Raw genomic sequence first — 12,371 nt, 5'->3', positions numbered from 1 at the left:
AATAAATAAATAAATATATCGACAGCAAGCGTCATTGTTCTCAACATAATTAGCCTTACTTCCGCCGGTTAAGTATAAATTACTATCCAATTGATATCGAACTACCTATGCCGCGCGCCTGGTGCGGCCAGGTTATCCTCATAAACTGTTTGACATCATCATGTCACGGCACTAACTATCGCCCTCGTCGACGTTTATCTCTCGTAAGGATTTACTCCGTTACCACAAAAGGACTGTCGGTTATCTGATATAATTGTAATATGCCATGTACGGCGTTTCCTATCCCTCATTTCACGTGCAAATTATTAACTCGCGTAATTATGTAACTCACTCCCCTCTTTTTACGTCATTATGCATGAAAGCACATTTGATGATGTCTGTAATGGTACAGCTTACCGGCCGTGTAGGTGAGTCGAAACAGTGCTTTTCAGGAAAGAAAAAACGACAACTTAACTACCAGTTGTGGCTGACGTCATTAACAATGAATGCAATCCCGATTAATTGGTCATACAACAAAAATCTCTAATTGATGCTTTAGTCGTCCCAGTATAGTGATTATACCAATGTTGGGTTCGAAGGCGTATAAAAGGCGATGGTACATCACTTCCTAAAAAAAGAAAAAAAAAAGAGTAACTATCTGAAGCTCTGCAGCGTAAAAAGAATTTGGGAGCTTTTTTTCTGCACAAGACCGAAACTGTGAGCGCAGAAGGTTGACTGCATGCGAACGTAACCCCATCCGGAGAGAAGTTGCAGTTGTTACGGCACTTAGCGCGAACAGCTTGCGCTGTTCGACCTCGGCATTCACTTCTTTCTCCTCCGTCGATTGAAAAAGAGCGCTCATTGCAAAATTCTTAGACGATATTTTTTAGAGTTACGAAGCGTAAGGAAATGACGGCCTCGACAGCCCGAAGAGAATTTGGAAAGAGAAAAAGAGCCCGAAGTTGGAATTCGGCGCTGAAGTCATTACAACAGATCGCCAGTGAACGGCGGCGTTTGTCCGGAAATTCCTGTGCGTCGCATGTGCCGTGTTTGGGTTTCCAACGGAAAAAGTAGTGGTTTTCCCGGTGCTCCTAGGCCTCAAGCAACAGCCTTTTTTAGTTTAGAAAACTGATTTGGCATCGTCTTTTTCGTATAGCTACAATCCCTTTTTGTTGGCCCTCACCGCGAGACAATGCTAGTTAAAATTTGGAGTAATAAATATTCTGTTAAAAAGGTAATAATTTTTCTTTTTTTTTTTTTTGCTAAATGACGTCATCCACAGCATAAGATGCATTATTTCTAATCAGTACTTGTGGCTTATTGGTGCATATATGTCTCTCTCTCTCCTTTTATACCTTCCTCTATTTATGAATTCTTGAATTAGCTGACTGACCGGAAGTAGGCATTTAACTTCAAGAACTTCACCATCACCTCATCCTCACTTTTCCGTAAGGCTGAGATTATGAGGTTGAGGTAGAATTCGTCAAGTGGAATTATTAATATGCTTGCCTCTGTGGCGGACACACTCACTAAATGATAGCATTTAGCATGAATACATGCTTATAATACGTTCAAGCTCTAGTTTTGTAAGTGTTCTCTTCTATAAGTGCAGAAAATGCAGTAAAAACGTCATGAAACAAAATGATGGCTTCAGTTTTCGAGTGTTTAACGTTCGAAATCGACTGAGACTATGCGGGAGATCGTAGTGAAGGGCTCGGGAATTTCGATCACCTCATGTTCTTTAACGGGCACTGACATCGCGCAGTACACGGATGCCTTGCTTTTGGCCTCTATTGACAAGCGGCCACACGAGACCGGGATTGCCCCCGCGTCCTTGGGTTGAGCAGTCGAGCGCACCAACTCCTGAGCCGCCGCGACGGGACGGAATAGAATGAGGTTGTCGGCGAACGAACATAGAGAAATAAAATCATGTTTTTTACAACCGAAAATTTATTTATTCGCCAAGGCCATTATCGCAAGCTGTTTTAAAATAATCGGCATTGTAAAACCAGGTGTACGCGAGGGTCTCTGTTATCAGATCTATCAGAAGGTAAATGAGATAAAGTTGCCTGTTGCGATTAAAGGGGGGCAGTCTCAAAGACTGAAAGCTAAAACGGGTCACGAGTTGCCAAAGTGTCTAATCGAATATTGCCGCCTATGTCCGGCGGAGAAAATGGCCTCAACGTTAGGCAAGGTCGCGCACACTGAAGTTCGCAATGATTAGCGCTTGCGACAAGTATGAAGGCGGGCATAAAAAAGCTGGAAGGAAGAATATCACCAAGGCAGGCTTTCTTTCTTAGGAACAAGGGTATTTATTTTTTTTCAAAATGTACTCTGTGCGTTCGTGGAACTCAAAAGTCATATTTGCGAGTGGCTCTGCTTTTCCTTATATGTCTGAAGATAATTTCGCTAACGTGGGCACGGGGCTGGGCTCATCCATGTCATGTTTGTATTTTCCGATATATAAGACGCACCTATCTTATTTAGAGGCTTTCAATAAAATAATTATTCGTTTACAGGAAAGGAAAGACTCTGTATCTGTCACACCTTTTCCGTGGGAACCTAACCCGCACCTTAGGGGAAGGTGGGACTGAAAGTGGAAAAAGAGAATGAGACGCCGTAGGGGAGGGCTGGGGAGCGATTTTGACCACTTGGGGACCTTTAACACGCACTGACATCGCACTGCACATGATGCCTCTCCTTTTCACCTCCATCTAAACACAGCCGCCGGCAGTGGGGTTCTAGCCCGGGTACTCCGTTTCCATAGTCGATCGTCTTAACCGCTGAGCCACCGCTGCGGCGCGGTCCGAATTACTTTGACCTAATTACAACCATATGCAAGAGAACGGAGCAAGGGGTGAGGGGAGCTTCAGCTCGCAAACCAATTTTTCGACGAGGGAGGAGGAAGAGGAGAAAGACATTTAATGACTCGAAATGAGTATTACACGGAGGTGTGATTGGATCAACCCTTAAGGGGTTAGTCATCACAAGCACTAGGTGGAGTCTCTAGTACGGGACCCCAGTGGCGTGGGCCGCTGCCCGGGCGCGCTCCATCCAACACGGCCTTTTGGGCAGGTCAGAGCAGCCAAGCAGGGTCGCCTCCCAGTCCTCCTGGGTGGGGGTGGGGTTAGGGGAGATAGCAGGATTGGATGGGCAGGCCCACACCATGTGATAGATGTCTGAAGACCTCTCTGCACAGTGCGGACAGCTGCCCTAGAAAGAAGGGTTAAAGTGTTTTAGAGCTGCCGGGCACAGAAATGTATTGGTATAAAGACGGAGCAGAAACCGCTCCTCCGCCTTTGAAAGGCCTTTACATGGGCGAGGATAAAGATTATAGCCAGATTGATAGTGAAGAACGATATCTTTGGAAGAGTAGGCCGGAGTGAATTGCAATTCTTGATTGTCGGGGTCGGAGGGGAATGTCCGGTGAGAGAGCACAAGGGCGACGGCGTCAGCTGCCTCATTTCCCTGAAGTCCCATGTGTGCTGGAGCCCAAACAATATTCCGGCGAGCAGGGTCCCCGCGCTGTTTTGTAGAAGGCGGTACACGCTATGTACGGCCCCCAGCCTTACTTGACGTTCCGACAGGCTCCTCGCGAATCGGAAATTATTATTTTGGAAGTAGGATGAGATGCAGCCAACGCAATGGCGACTTCCTCCGCGTGTGTTATGTCCCAGGCTCGAAAAGTGAGCCCGTTTACTGTCTTTGACCGGTGGACGACCGCGGCTGTATACCATCCCCCATGGTGGGGGCCGTAGGCGTCCACGTAAAATACGCCGGGTTTTAATCCATAGTGGAGAGCCAGAGCTTCCGCCCGACTTGCGTCGTTTATAATGGACACCGCAATGGAGGGCTCCGGAAATTTCAGATTCCTGTGGTTCTTTAACTTGCTCGGAGATCTGACAGCGCACGGGCGCATTGCTTTTGGCCACCATCGGAAAGCGGTTTCCGCAGCTGGTATCGAACCCGCGTCCTCAGAATCAGAGTGCCCTAGCCACCCTGAGCTACCGCGGAGTGGCGTCCGTCTGACGGACCTGACTAGCTGAAACAACCATATCAGAGTCTTAGTGCGGCTTATTACTCAAGAACTGCATATAGATGAGCTTGGGACGTGCTAGTCGGCGGCAATATGCATTTGTATTATCTGAAAATACGTTTATTGTACGTTTTGCCTTGCTGGTTAATCACACGGGACATTACCATCTATCAGTAAGCAGCGTCATTCCGTGTACGGGCTAGCTCGGGCGGAGTCATCGGCAAAGAGCTACGCTTTCCTCGATAAAATACCTGTATGACCGCTGTTGTAGGATCTGTTGGCTGTGTAAACGATAGCTGAAAGCGGAGGGTTTGGCCAGGTGTCCCAGAGTTGGGTCTAAACGAGCTCGCGCGCCGTCCGACGTAGTTATAATGCATGCGAACAGCGTAAGCGATCCCGATCGCCATTGTCACAGTCGAGTGACCGCCGTTTCACTGTTTCACCGCCTGCTGTTCGCGCGCAGCGCTTCCAAGTACTCAGGCTACGCGTTGCGCTGGTGTCGCCTCAAGAGGAAAGCGCTGAGGAAGGGAAGCAGTGGCGTGGCCAGAAGAAAGTAAGGAAGGAAACAAAATATCCGAATCGATTCTTGGCTGTCGCATAAAATGACCGATACAAGGAGCGATCGCCAGAGCAGGCTGGCCCGCTCACGGGAGCTGCCTCCGCGTGGCGTTGTGCCCGTTTTTTGGGGCCGACATTCGGCGTCGCCGGCTGCGGCGGTTTGTGGGGCGTGTCCGTGCGCTCTCTCTCTCTCTGGAACGCGCGAGCGTTCAGTTTTGGGCGCCGCTAAAAGAAGAGCCGCGTTGTAATGAGCGCTGCTTTTCTCCTCTTTCATTCTTTACTCTTCTCTTCTTTTTCCTGAGGCGAAGCAGAACAAGAAGACCAAGTCGACGTCGCCGACCTTTCTTTTTATAGCGACGCTTCGGGCCACTTATCGCGTGCCACTCGGTGAGAAAGAGAGAATAGAGAAGGAATAGTGTAATGGAGTTGGGGGACTGCTGCTACGCTACGCTATGCGGACTAGTTAGAGCGCGTTGAGAATGCGGGAGTGGATGGAAAGCGGACTACGCGCGATCCGTGTGGGAGCCCGTTGAGTGGAGCTCTTTTTCCTGCGCGAGTAGGATGAGGAGGAATTTCGCAATGCTTTTTCTTTCTGCGCGCACCAGCCCGGCGGCGTCTTCGTAGTGCTAGGTGTCTGAGGGCGCTTTCTTTCGCCACGAAAATGATGGCGAGGAAAAGACGTTTTCGGACCCGTGCAAACATGGGAGCCAGGCCGGGCGCAGCTCTCAGTGGAGCGTCGCCTTTCTACTCTTACGAGACTCTTTCGGTGCTTCGTTCTTACACAATCCTCCTTCCTCTTCATTTCCAGTGAGAAATTTACTCGCTCCTTCGGCTTTTGCTTGCTTCGCTTTCTTTTTTTCCACGCGTGGGTGCCTTTGTGTAGATGCTTGTTGTTGTTTTCCCGTTTTTCTTTCATTCTTTTGTTTATACCGTGTTGTCCTGCTCTTCCTCTCTTCGGTTCTTGTAGTTTATGCTTCTTGCTGTGCCTCTGCGTCTGCGCTCTTTTTCCTTTTTTTTTTTCGATCATTTTATACAATACGGCCAACAAGTTCATTCCCCGGCCAGCCCATTGGATGAGAGAGCACCGCACTGGGTATATATACCACGCATTGAAATGTTGGGAGTACGGCTTATTCTCCTCGGGTGAGCTCTCTCAATCTTGAGATGCTACTTTATACTGAGCCCTGTGTCCACTAAAATGTTTCCGAGCATTTTATGTCTGCCTTCTAGTCAGCACGTGCTCAGTCTGCCCTAATCGGTTAGTAGCAACATAAAAAAGCATAACACATGTCGGCACATGCCTTTCTTGTGTAAACAAATTTATTGTACTAAACGCGATATTAACGGGTTTATTCTCGCGACTGTGGTTCTATCACGAGCAATGTATATAAGAGCCGGGAACTGTCGTTCGGAGCAGAATCCGGCAAGAGTAATACGTGATATAGAACATGTTGTGTTATGAAGCGCTTGAATTCCGCGTTTTATAGATCCAAAACAGTAAGGCAGTTTTTCACAAAAATCCGTTGGATCCAACCCTCAAGCCCCCCTCCCCTCCCCATTCCCCCTGTTTCTTAATTCGTGTCTCAAACTTCTGAACTATCAGGTCGTACTTCAGGCAGAGCCCCCCGCCGAGGTAGCGCAGTGGTTACGGCGCTCGACTACTGTTCCCAAGGACGCGGGATCGAATCCCGGCCTTGGCGGCCGCTTTTCGATGGAGACGAAAAGCAAGACGCCCGTGTGCTGTGCGATGTAGGTGCATGTTAAAGAACCCCAGGTAGTCAAAATTTTCGGAGTCCTCTACTACGGCGTCTTTCATAGCCTCAGTCGCTTTGGGACGTTAAACCCCACAAACCAAACCAAACCTTTAGGCAGAGCGTGTCCCCCATGAAGGTTGCATATCCGTTGGCTGTTAATGGTAACGGAGGGGATTCCAAGGCAAGCGTAGCATGGTATTGCGGAAAATTAAGTGGGCGGAGGAGATTAAGAAGTTTTGCGGGGATTATAGGGCAGCAGCTGGCGCAGGATTAGTTGTAGGGGGATAGAGGCGTTTGGCCAACAGTGGATGTAGTCAGGTTGATGCTGGTCATTGTATTGTCTCTGAAATCTCGCAAGAATGAACTGTGTAACGATGGCAGTATATTGGGCTAGATGATGCTGTTCTATGCGCCTTATCAAGCAGCGCAGGCTTAGATAAAGTATGGTTTCCTATGCCTTCGTTGCCTTATGCTAACGCTAATTGCAATACGTGGCAAGGGAGTACCAGAACTGGAACCAAGACGACGCATGAGAAAAGGTGCTGGTCACTTGAGCCGGTCATCGCGGACCGAGGTCGTTCAGACAGGGTTGCATCCTTTGAGGACCATGCTTTTGAGAAATGAATTAGCTGCTACCTGCCTTTACGAGTACAGTCAGCACATGTGAGGTATTCCCTCATGATGATCATGAGGAGGGTTATTATATTACGTTGCCTTGCGCATATCACACTGAGGTTGCCACCAAAGATTCTCAAATGCATAATAACCTGTGCACTCGATTGGAAGCACATATAAATTACTGCTGAAAAGTAATTTTTCAAGAGGTATTCACTGCAGCAAAATTTGCCCCTAGAGGAGGGTCTGTGCCTCGTGAAGGATTGTGCATGCAGGGAAAGATTGAAAGTGTATGGCCCAGGCGCATTCCTTTTTTGGCAGGTTAGATGGCTCTCTGGCTAGAAAGCCACTCGGCATGCGGATGAAGCCGGTGGGGCAAGAGGCGCCGCCAAGTGGAAAGGAGGCGAACCGGTTTCACGAGACGTGCTGCTTAGTAGAAAGGTAGGAACCGCAATACGACAGCTGATGTCAGTGCGATTCAGATATGAACCAATAGCTTTAGTCGGAGATCTTAATCAACACTCTTCGCAATTGGTCCCATTTCTTAGAACGTTTAGAACAACAGTGCAGTTTGCATCTAACGGCACCTAAAGATATACGATGAAAAAAAAAAGAAAAAAAAAAAGAAACCTGCATATAGATAGTATCGGAAACAATTGTGCGGCTGAAAGCGTCGTGTCTACTTAATTGTCTTAGCTATCATAAATCAGAGCTTGTGGTGTGGTTAAAGGTTCGTGTTAAAGTCAAGTGCAAGAATGATAAGGTCGTGAAGGCCTCTATATGTACGTTTTGGTAGTGTGGCTATGTCGTAACAAAATTGTTGAGAAAATTTACTAGTGCCCCCCAAAATAAAATGAAGGCACGAACGAACAAAATTTTGTTTCGAGGTGCACCCTGCAAGTGGCTGCGCATGTGTTCAGTTTGGGTGCATGTGGGACACCCGGATGTTCAGCTTGACACTCTTTGTGTTTGCCGCATCAGTAGCCCGGACGAAAGAGAGCACTTTTTGCACAGTCCGCCGTGCTCCGTTTTATTTTGAGGGCACTAAAACGCACACTGTGATTGCGTCTGCGTTGAAAACCATAACTCCGATTTATACTGATAAACTAAATGCAGTGTAGGTGCGGCAGCACAATCATTAAGAATGATGAAGATACACAATATTACAATTAGTTCAACAATGCAGATCAGGATCAGTTTATTATTATTATTTTTTTTTTTTAATGAACAGTGAGAGATCTAGTTGCCTTATACAGCCACCATAAATTTTCTGGCGGAGGTGATGCGGTTGACGCTAACGAAAAAACAGCGCGCAGCGTCGAAATCGATTTAAGGCCTCCAAAGCCCGTGGGAAACCTCTAGCACGTGGAAAATACATTAACGCCGAATAACAAACAACACTCGTAGGAGCTGGGTAGTGGCAGTAACACGCTCTGAGGCACTGCGCACTGCACGGCGCACAGATATCCTCACGGCATTGTCAGTCAGCCGGGATCGATTTCGCATCGCTCGCCGGTCCGCGCAGGGTTCACGGGGTCACATCGTCGTTTGAGAGATGCCCGCGTGATGAAACCTGCCACCACCGTCGCCTATTCGAGCCTGTCAGGATCCCCGGCGGCAGGTAACACATTGACGCATTGTCTCTCGCCTCTTCCATGCACCTCTAGCGCCTCGTTATCGAAACCGGAGTCATTCACACGCGAGCAGCGCGGGGTGACCCACTGCGCCGTCTTTTGTAACACTGTGTGAAACAGTCAGCCGCTTTCTCTGATTGCGGCCGATGTGGGTCCGCTAGGTCACTAACAAGAACCGCCCACTGTTTCGTGAGAGCAGTGATCGCGCCTTCCGCCCTGGTTGCGCAGTATTTCTTCTTTTTTTAAACATTGAATGCGAAAAAGTGGAATCAAATAGGTTTAAAGAAAGCTCAGGCAAAGCCTTCCGTATTCTCTCACAGTGTAAAACGTCTTTCAGAATCTCGCAACTAAAAAAATCTCAAAGGTTTTTCACCATCCGTCAGGCAGTCTGCGCTGCGCCTCTCCATGTGGTTACTATGGAGTTGCGGGCAAGATTTCGAAGGTGGTAAGGCTTCTAGTAAACATCAAAAGGTTCTGGCTGAAACAGGAAGGAATTGTACAAACAGGTAAGTGAAAAGCACAATGGTGACAGTTATGAACCCGCAGCAGAATTTAACAACCAGCGTTTTAGGGCTCCTTCTTCATCTCAAGTATAGTTCCGGTTGCAGAATAGTGTTCACATTTTATAAATGTGTTTTGCTTGTGACAGTCTAAAAGTGAATTCAGCACAGCGGCAAATTCGAAGGTCCTGAGTCTGGCTGCCTTAAAGTGAGGAAATGTGGTTGAGTACCACTAATATTACCCTAAGGAAGGCTGGATAACGGGATTGTTAGTAAATAATTTTCAGAAGAGCTTGATACCAGCCACCCCCGCCCACCTTCCTCCTGCTAAAAAGAAAAAAGAATAGCCGAGGGCACGAGAGAACTTCTCAGGACACGTACTTTAGCATTTCTTGAAGCGAGCGCAAAAAAGTGATGAACCGCGCCAAATTGAAGCTGTGTGGCTTGGGGCTGAGACCATTGTCATTTCGGTGCTCGTGTAATGTTGCGATGGCTCATGTACTGTCCTGGCCAGACAAGGACACCCTCATGAGGGCGAGCCCACTTTAGAGATTCACTCTCTGTGAGGTGAGGGAGTACTGGCGCCGAAAAGGTTGCGAAGGTGAGGGAGGGAAATATGCACGGATTGAGGGCAAGGATAAGTCACAAATTTCGTGCCCTTCATGGCCCTTCATTAAGTTTGCCGTCAGGGACGCGCTCGATTACAGAATACACGTTGGTGACGACTACATGATGACAACTGAATAAGAGCTATATAGTCTCAAGGTGAGGGCAGAAACGCACTCTACCACTTTCAACAGAACTCCCTTTCTTTGTACGTATAATTCGATTTTAGTACGTCGCCTTATTTTTGGTATTGCTACGTGCGACCGCTTAAAGTTGTGCGTATGGTCAGTGGACGTGAACAGCAAAACCCGACGAGGTCAGGAAACTTTGATTGGCCGAATATTCTTTGACTGGCAGCGATGATGGCTCACAAAATCATGGGATATCGCTGAGTGCTGAATGGTCGCCAGTGTATGTGACATCATGAAACTACATGACAGTGCCGAGTTTGCCGATGCGCTTGTCACGTGACATAAAAGGTTGGGATGTAGTCAATCGGCGCCGCCTCTCGAAAGACAGGCCGAAGTTTCTGATTTGGATCCACAATGCACTGATATATTTTCTAAAGAAAGCGAAAGCACGTTGGGCAGTAATCATTGAAGCGTGTAGCAGTAATGTTGTTGTTAATGGGGTCCGATATTAAACACTTTCAAAGACTTAAACGCCGCCTTATTTTTGGGGCTCATAATACTGATATTACTGACATGTAAATTTTACCACACTCTGTGTTTCGTCTCTTTGTGTAATATCCTCAGTCATGAACGCTCCAGTTCCTTGACTTTAGGTAATCACGTCGTTACTTTTTTAGCTCGATCGGTTCATGACATTCTTTCGTTGCAACTTGAATCCAAGTACAGAATTTTGTTGTCCAACATGCCTTGTACGTCTCATGCCTCGGTCTGAGGCTGTTTAGTAATCCAAATCTCCCTCCACGCGTGCTGTGGTGGGGTTTGTCTTTCCGTCCATTTGAAATTTAAGGAATGTATAGTGGTCGGTAGGCTCACCCTGTTAACTATATGAAATCTTATATTGTACAAGCGTTTAAAACAAATTTCCGGTTAAAATTCTCCTGGCAGTCGGCTACGATTGGCTACATTGTTTTTCATGTGGATTTTTCTTCGCTCTTCATGGCCCCGATATTGCCTGCACAGTTTTTCTTAGATTGTGTCGGGAAAATGGCTCTGGCCAGTGATCAGCTTCAACATGAATGCGCTCCATTATTATTTCCTGCGCTCATTGTTAACTTCAAGAATTTTGGAGTGCTATGCTTAAAGGATCCAGGTGGTGGCCCTGTGGGATACAGCCAGAAACAGACACAATGAACGATACATTTATCCTAGTTCGACTGAGCAGCGCCATGCACCTATCGGCAATAAGGAAAACATTTTAGCGGCCACTCCATGCGAATATTTGTTCCCTTACATGGACCTTCCTACTGGCTTAGTCATCAATCTCTAATTTGTGCTTCTATTATCACACGCATATAATTCTTAGCATGCAGACCCGACCTACCCCATTTTGTGGAAGTCCACATGACATAAATATATAGCCCCGTTTTAACAAATGCGTACCAACGTACTTTGGAGTGGCGTGTCTGACTCGAGATCCAAGAATCCCGGAGGGTTCAACTCGCATTTCACCTTTATATCGCAACGGAGCTGCCAGAGTTGGAAGCTCCTGCCTCCTGCCATTTCGACCATGCCAAATAGCCTCGTGACGTCCAACAACCCGTGATCAGTCAGTTACCGCGCATATGAAACATGCCTAGTGGCATCTGCTATAGGCATGCTTGTGATTGCTCTCTTACTACTCTGATAACATCGACGCCGGATTTTACAGAGTACGGGACCATTGAGACCATCACATTAGTAACTATAATGCTAAAACTGCTGATTGTGAAAGAGAACCGACGAAGCGAGGGTAAACGCGAGGTGGGACCTGGAAGTTTTACTATCTGAGGGTGAAGGAGGGCCATATATTGGAAGATGATGAGGGTGGAAAGGCAAAATGTGAGGGCATTTTTCGTGGAAATGTTCGAGCCGCGGAATCGCAGTGTCTCGACGATCAGCGCACCCGAACTGATCGTGAAGTAATAAAGGAAACCTGCAACAAACCTCTCCCTTTTATCGCCCAGCGCTGAGTGGAAAAATTGCAGTAAAAACACAACAAGACTTATAGTTTCAATACCGTAAATGCAAATGACAATGTTTCTTTTTTTTTTTTTTTAAGTGTCGTACCTCTCGTCTGCACGGAACACAAAAACCAAACGGGTAAAGTTGCCTTAGTCTAAAGACGGCTAAAATACGATAGTTATTACCACGACAGTGATGCTGTTCAGACAAGATCGTGCATCTGGTAGAGCTTCCGTCGTCGGATTGAAAAAAAAAAAAAAAAGTAACAGCCCGAAATAGGAACTAGCAAGCACAACACCGACCCCAGCCTGCTTTGCAAGAAATTTCCACTCCTCCTCTGGTGTAACGCAGCACAATCGTGTTTTCCAGCCAGGGCGAGCGTGCAAACCTCTTCCTAGTAGCCGAGAACAAACGCACGACTCTTTCAAACTGGCGCTTTCGTTTCGAGTTACGTCTACTGTTTTCATGGCTAGTTTAAAATACAGTTCTAATTTCATGCCTACATTCAAACTCACGGGCGCCTGCACAGAAAGACACGGATATCAACGCAGCATACG

The 12,371-nt window shown here is 47.2% G+C and overlaps 1 pseudogene; it reads right to left on the bottom strand.

The window, feature by feature from the left end:
* Positions 1-2,985: 2,985 nt before the first annotated feature.
* LOC146190682 (uncharacterized) lies at positions 2,986-3,898 on the bottom strand (annotated as a pseudogene).
* Between the last annotated feature and the right edge of the window lie 8,473 nt (positions 3,899-12,371).

The sequence above is a fragment of the Amblyomma maculatum genome, chromosome 4 (genome assembly GCF_055883805.1).
Source record: "Amblyomma maculatum isolate TAMU_Amacu chromosome 4, ASM5588380v1, whole genome shotgun sequence".
In the NCBI taxonomy this organism is placed as follows: domain Eukaryota; kingdom Metazoa; phylum Arthropoda; class Arachnida; order Ixodida; family Ixodidae; genus Amblyomma; species Amblyomma maculatum.
This window is presented reverse-complemented; position numbering and strand designations above follow the sequence as displayed.